The sequence below is a fragment of the Drosophila ficusphila genome, unplaced genomic scaffold (genome assembly GCF_018152265.1).
Source record: "Drosophila ficusphila isolate 14025-0441.05 unplaced genomic scaffold, ASM1815226v1 contig_791, whole genome shotgun sequence".
Classification (NCBI taxonomy): Eukaryota; Metazoa; Arthropoda; class Insecta; order Diptera; family Drosophilidae; genus Drosophila; species Drosophila ficusphila.
The window spans coordinates 3,130,320-3,137,196 of record NW_025064737.1 but is presented as its reverse complement, the minus strand read 5'-3'; the positions used below and the strand labels follow the sequence as shown (position 1 = coordinate 3,137,196).

The 6,877-nt window shown below is 41.3% G+C and overlaps 1 long non-coding RNA gene across 1 annotated transcript; it reads left to right on the top strand.

Moving 5' to 3' along the window:
• Positions 1-1,008: 1,008 nt before the first annotated feature.
• On the top strand, positions 1,009-5,263 carry LOC108090166. Its single transcript, XR_001771337.2, has 2 exons — positions 1,009-1,322; positions 1,548-5,263. It is a non-coding gene; the product is annotated as an uncharacterized LOC108090166 (long non-coding RNA).
• The last annotated feature ends 1,614 nt before the right edge of the window (positions 5,264-6,877 follow it).

Sequence of the window (6,877 nt, the reverse complement as noted above, 5' to 3'; positions counted from 1 at the left end):
ACCGGGGAGCGAGTTGGCCAGAAAGATACACTATCAGAATCTGGTGTTCCGGAGAACAAATCGCTCGGCAATCGTGTCACAAGGTTCCCCGATCGCGGCATTCCTTCGCACCCATCTTTGCATGTGGTCGGTCACGTCAATGACCACTATAATGTCGATAGCGATTCACGTGCCCTCTGGCTATCGGCCAGATAAGCCAAATCCAGCTGCGGCGCTTTCTTGCAGTGCAGGCAAATATTTGTTTATGAATTCATTCGCTCCGCACATTTTTCGTGTGACGTGTGTGCTAATGCCGGGTTATTTATTAGTTTTCGGGTGCCAAGTGTTGGCCGAGCTCATTAGACGGGGCTCCAAAGTCTCGGGAGTGCTGATTGAACGTCACGCGATTTTATTAACGCACTTAGGCGATCCCAACTGATCCAGAGACGTGAGCGATTTCGCTGATTTCGATTTCGAGAAAGTCGGCCAGGAGCGATAAAAGCTCGGAAAATAATTAAGTAAGCGCATTAATTGGCCCGAAATGAAACGGGCAATATTTGCATATTCACACAGAAATTCCGCACTAAGGCGATGCGAAAAACATCAATATCAGAGGCCTGGGGAATGGGGAATGGCGTAATATTTGTTCATTGCAAAATCAATTAACGATTTCAGGCAAATTGATATTAACGAGTTCTCGAAATAACAACTCAAATAAAAGCCCCGAACGAATTGCAGCCGCCACACGGACGGACGGACGGACATGCCAAACTGGAAAATCACGAGACGGGCCGGGATATCGAAAACAGAGCCTGGAGAACCAACGAAGCCAAGTCACGCAGGTCCATAATACTAAAGTACGAATACGAATACGAATACGAATACGAATTCCAGCGAGGCGGAGCGGTAATGGAAACAAACGCCGCTAATAATAGCTAAAATGTTTTTAATTAAGTGCAAATGCCAGATTAACGATTACAAGAAAAACACGTTCCATTAAAGCCAACGCAAACACACACGAATAATGACACATGGCCGCATTTGACACGAAATTGGCTATAGGCTATAGCTCCGAACTGGAACCGGGGATCCGATCCGAGTTGGAAGTGTGAGTTTTGCATTCGAGCGAATCGAACCGCGGTCCGCGGTCCGGGAATCGTGACAAGATGATGCTAATCCGATAGCCATCGGAATCGCTCTCCGGATCGTGTTGTAATTGTTGACGCCGAACGAACTTGATTTGATTAACGTTTCTTATTTTTCCATCCCGCTTGCATCGGAAATCGAGCCGGGCCTGATTCTTCGACTGGAATATCGGGTTATAGAATGGCGCAGAAAGCTAGGTGATGATTAGTTGGAATTATTTATCGGGTAGACTTGTGTACCCATTCCATCAGCCAGAAATTAAGGTGGAAAATCAATCAGTTTCAAATAATTTGTTTTTGAATAATTTTTTTTTACCATACAAATAACACGATTTATTGGGACACAATATTCACATATGTATATACTTACGGAGACTTAAATTGCCATCACATATTTTTCCACTAATAAAAAATACTTACTAGGAATTCTGGCATGGACGACTCATTTCTAAGGCAGCCATAAAAAGCGGCAGTCAATGACTGAGAATTGCCATAAAAATTGTTGACACAAAATTTCTTGGATCTGAATTTATGCGCGGGAATCGAGAATGCGTATAAATCATGTTATAATGGCTGTCTTCAATAAATTAAAATCATTAAAAGCGGATTATCAGCATGGGATGGGAAAGTTTGTGAAAGAAGTGAGATGGGTCCGCGATATCTGGATCGTGGATTCGGGTTAGATGTATGCCATACCTGGCCGACATCTGGGGCCTTGTCCGTTCAATCAGCCATCGATTCGGCAGAGCTCCCCGATCCCTAATTACGAGAATCCGGCGCTGCGAAGCGTTACGCATTCGTCAGTTCCATCCGCTCGAAAGAAATCTTAATTAACGCATAAACAATTAACGCGTATCTCATTATGTTCTGTTTGCCGGCAATCTATCTAACTTCTGTCTGTCTCTCCTCGCCTTTTGGAGTCATTAGGGGGCTTATTTCTTCGGTCGCCGTCGTTATTGTTATTTTCGGTATTTTCGTTGGTCGGGAAACCATTCATAAATGATTAACGTTGCCAAAGTGCAATTAACATTGCAAACAAGGGCGGAGTCACGAGGAAGAGGACGGACCCCACAGATACTTCTGCCAGATATACTATATGTTTGTGCCATTTCCCCCGGCCGCTTTATCGCAATGATAATCAGAAACAACGCAACAAAAACTGAGACTTCATGCGGCCATAAAAGCCATATAATAATAATAATAATACTTGTGCCCACATGGTCCGCTGTCTGCGCGAGTGCGCTTAATTTTATTTCGTTTTCCCATTTTTTTACCATTCGAATTTGGCCATATAAACATTTTTGTGACGCGCGGTAATTACGCTGAAAAACTCATTTGACGGGTCGCCCATTCAGTCGCCGTGTAATAAATCTCTCGATGTGTATAATTTGGTGTGAGTGAGCCTGGCCAACGCACGGAAAATCGTATCTCGTAGATACAACCGATTGTCCGTGCACTGGGTGCTCTTTTTGTATTTCGGCACAGAGAAAAAATATGGCTGGGATTTTCCTCTAAGCCCTGCGCTGTTTTCTTTCTGTATCGTGCCAACGTCAACTGCTGAGATGACACTTTAAATTGTTTTTGTACTTACATATATGAGTATTACTTCAAATCAAATAAAAACAAGCAACTTAAAATTGGTATAAGCATTCAAAGTTATTTTTTATACATATTTATTCTGCCTTGTTTAATTCTATTAATGTGTGAGAGGGGTTTCTAACCGGTTTGATTTAATAAATACAAAACTAGTGAATAGTTTTTGGTGAAACTTGCAATAAACGCATAAAACAGATGGAATAAATTAGGAACAAAAAATGAACTACCATAGTAGGTTTTTTCCAGTGCATCCTTGACACAACAGGCGACTCAACTCCGGGGATGGGCCGTGCTGTTTGGGATGCGGACTGGATCGCTCGTCTCGGTTGGGATCTGCTGGCTTCCAGGTCTCTAAGCTGCCCGCAGGCAGTCATCCACTCAGGCAGTCGGAAAAAGGAGAATGGAGAAGGGAGAGGGGGACCATTAGGTGGAATGCCTAGCCTGCAATCATTACTCATCTGAGGCCTAGGGTTTCCTCGCATTCGACTATTGTCAATGGCAAAACAATGAGCCGGCAAGCAAATGCAGCGCAGCTAGCGGGGGGCAGACGGCAGATATCAGATACAGCCGGAGATTCAGATGCGGCACAGCCAGCAGATACAGATGCAAACTACAAGCTACACGCTACGAGCTACACACATGTGGGAAAGTATCTCTAAGTATATGCCACAATTTATGGCTTCCTACACGGACACATCGTGGCCCCAAAAAAAGCAAATATGTATATGACAAGTCATAAATGCCTCAACCTCACGGACAAAGTTACAGCAACACAAACACAAGCAGATACAGAAACAGATACAGATACTTTTGTTGTTGCGGAGGCCATAAAAAGACACAAAAATCGACTGACACATCGCTCAATAAACATAAATTATAATTTATTTAACTTTTGCACTTTGTTTCATTTAATTCCCGATGCTCGTTTCCAATTCGAATGGGATTCATTTGTTTATTATTTGTTTGCTTTGGTTTCGTTTCGTTTCGTTCCGACGGACTCATTTATTCGTCGGAAATTCAATGAAAAATTCAAGGAAAAACGTTTTCAGCTGGCTGGCTCATTAAAAGACGCGCCACGCACAACTATTCGAAATATTTTAATTATTTTCCACTCGCACATATACATTGGTTAAATGCGATTCGTGGGCGTAGCAGGTTATTTTGAATTATTTTTTAAAGCGATTTTAATTGCCCCGCCGGAGACCAATTGACGTATGTTTTTTGGACCGGGCTCTGTTTTCCGGGGGCACTTTGGGGCTCCGTCATCTGGGTCCGGATTGTGGATTGTGAAAAGCACTTCGGTGCAGTGTTGAGTTCGGTCCGCTCCGCTTGAATTATGAGCCCTGGAAATCCACAGTGGAAACATGAGCCCCGTGAGCGCTGATAGTGTGGCACAAATACTCAAAGGGGAGGGGGAGGGTGGGGAAGAGGGCTGCGGAACAATGACAAATACGTGAGCTGATATTTCATGCAACCGACAGAGACAATCTCCGTGTTTTGTGCAACCCAAAAAATGGGAGGGGGAGGGGAAGTACCTGGGCGAAGTCCCCTGATCGCAATTACGAACCCCCTGGGCCAGCAAAACTCATTTGACTTTATTCAAGTTGCTCAAATTAATATTCAATTAATTTGCATTTTTATTGTGTTCGGTTCAGTTGTTCTTTGGGTTTTTTCTTACGCATGCAGCCCAGTAGTATTATAATTCCTTTATATCCATAATATGCTACAAATTTATTCCGTTTCTACCGCTTTACATCGTTATATTTACGAAATAATCATATTTATATGTTGTTGGTTTTTTTTTCGGGGTTTCCATTTGTTAGGGACTCTAAATAATTTACATGAAAGTTGTTTGGCTTCAATCGGAACTGAAATGTTAATATCCATTAGAGACTATGTGAGTTGCTTGTGTTGGTGGCCCTACAAAAAATACCATAATTAATGCAAATGTTCGGCTAGCGTATGTGCAAAAAAAATGTTAGTTCGCCTTCATACATTATTCAAAGTACGATGCACAATAATTATGAATAAAACTACTATCACATTGAAATACACATATATATGATACATGCCGGGAAACAATAATAATAATTGCTCATTAAATATCTACACACGCAAAGCGAAAATTGAAACAATTTAAGTCCGATCATAATGCCACAAAATTGTTCTCTAATTTAATAAATTCCCGACAGCATTTCAGCACTTCAGTAGGTCTTGCTGAAATTCGCTTGGCTTTTTGAGGTCTCTAGAACGAACAGATATCGTTGTCTTGGCAGTTTGGGCAGATTATATCCTATGCTAACCACATTCAGCGGCCTTCTTAAAAGCAACGGAAATGCTGTGCGGAAAACGAGGATTTCCAGCAAATTAGGAAATGCTTAATTGTTAATGTGTTCACAGCAGAATAAGTAGTTCTTGGTTTCGCTGAAAATATAGATTTATATCTGGCCAGCACTTTTCACGCTCGATAAGTTCCGCTGAAAACTGTTTTCGTTTCACATTAATAAGTAATCCGATTTAGTGCTCATATGCAGCTACGGCTAGCCAATCCCCCACCAATATCGGATGGATTGCATATTTAATTCGGTATATATATTTAATTTGCTGATGGCCTAGATAGTGGTTGCGCTGCGGCACAGGCGTAATTGGTTTCTATGCTATATAGATCGTCTATATCAATTTGTTTAGCTGGCTAATTTTGCTTATTTCGCTGGCTGATTTTGTTTGTTGTAAGTCACAATACGGTTGGCTAATGCAAGTTTATGTACTTAGTTTAGTTAAATATATACTTGTGTTTGTGTTTGTGTTCGTATGTGTGTGATGGCTGCTCGTTTGCCATATACTTATGTTCGTTCGTGTCTTCGGCTGAGACCCAGTTTCGAGTGGAGTTTAATTTCCCAGCTGAGCGCAGACACGTCTGAATTGCTTTTCCTCTGAACTGCACCCCTGGTATATGTACACATCTCATCGAAGTTTGTTTGCATTACCCCCAAAACATTTGGCTTGCCATCTTAGATATAATGCTTGTTACATTGTTTTTCGAGTAGGTTTTACCTAATAGTTTTCTACATCTTTGGCTTTTATGCCTCATATTTCTCCGCGAAACTGGAGCATGAAAGCAAAGACCAATACAGTGCGCTTCGGAAAAAGTTTAACAAAATGTATTTAAAAAAAGGGTTTGACCTTCCGAGTTGAATGATTAAATAAGCTTGCGTTTTCTTAATGAGAGCTTTATCAGGAATTGTTTCTCCTAGAGTACAAAACAAGTTTGGGTATCCAGATTATCAGGTAATAAAGAATCCCTTTAATGCGTTTTGAATGTTTCAAAAAATAACCACTTCCCTTGAACCATTAAGCAATGGCTGGTAGCAAAGCTTCCCTATCGCCTTGAAACGCACTGTACCCCAGTGCCACCGCACTTAAGCAGCTGTAAGCGTTAATGCTTTTCAATTGTTTTTGAGTGTGAGTGTTTTTTTTTTTTTTTGTGTTTTATTTTTAGATATTTTGCGCTTGCTAACTAGTTTTACACGTTGTCATGTTTGTTTGTTGCTAGGCCAAGTCTAAAGTTTGTAGTTCAAGTTGGTTTTTTATGTGTTTCGTAGGCCTTTTGAAAGCGTTTGACCTTCCCTCTCTATTTCTAGCTGTCTCCTTCTGCTCTCTTGCCCCATTGAAAGGCGGCTAAGTGATTTGACTTTGGCTCAGCAATGACTTCGTTAACACCTTCTGGGCCAGCCAAAAGTTTTCCCCATTACGCAAAAGTGGACGGGGTTAAGCTGGACTTTTTGAATTCAAGGCGGCCGAGCGAGTTCCCACTGTAGTTGGGAATTAGAAATCAATGAGAAATCGCTTTTGACATCATCTCGTTCGCTGAGTCACAGCAATTCAGCTAAAATCCACTAACTAAGCGGGGACGAAAAAAAAAAAATCGAAATTCCCATTTGGGGAGCTTAATTGTTTTTAGTTTGGTAAGCTGTTTTTGGGCTTGGCATTTGCATATGTATAATAACACGAATTATTAATTTATTTTTGGCTCATAATCTTGCGCTCGTGGAGAGAAGTGGAGAGAGTGAGGTCAATTAAGTGCCATTAATTTGCCTTTTTAATTAATAATTTATTTTTTAATTTATTTAAAGCCGCTGCTCAAATCCCGCCGTCTA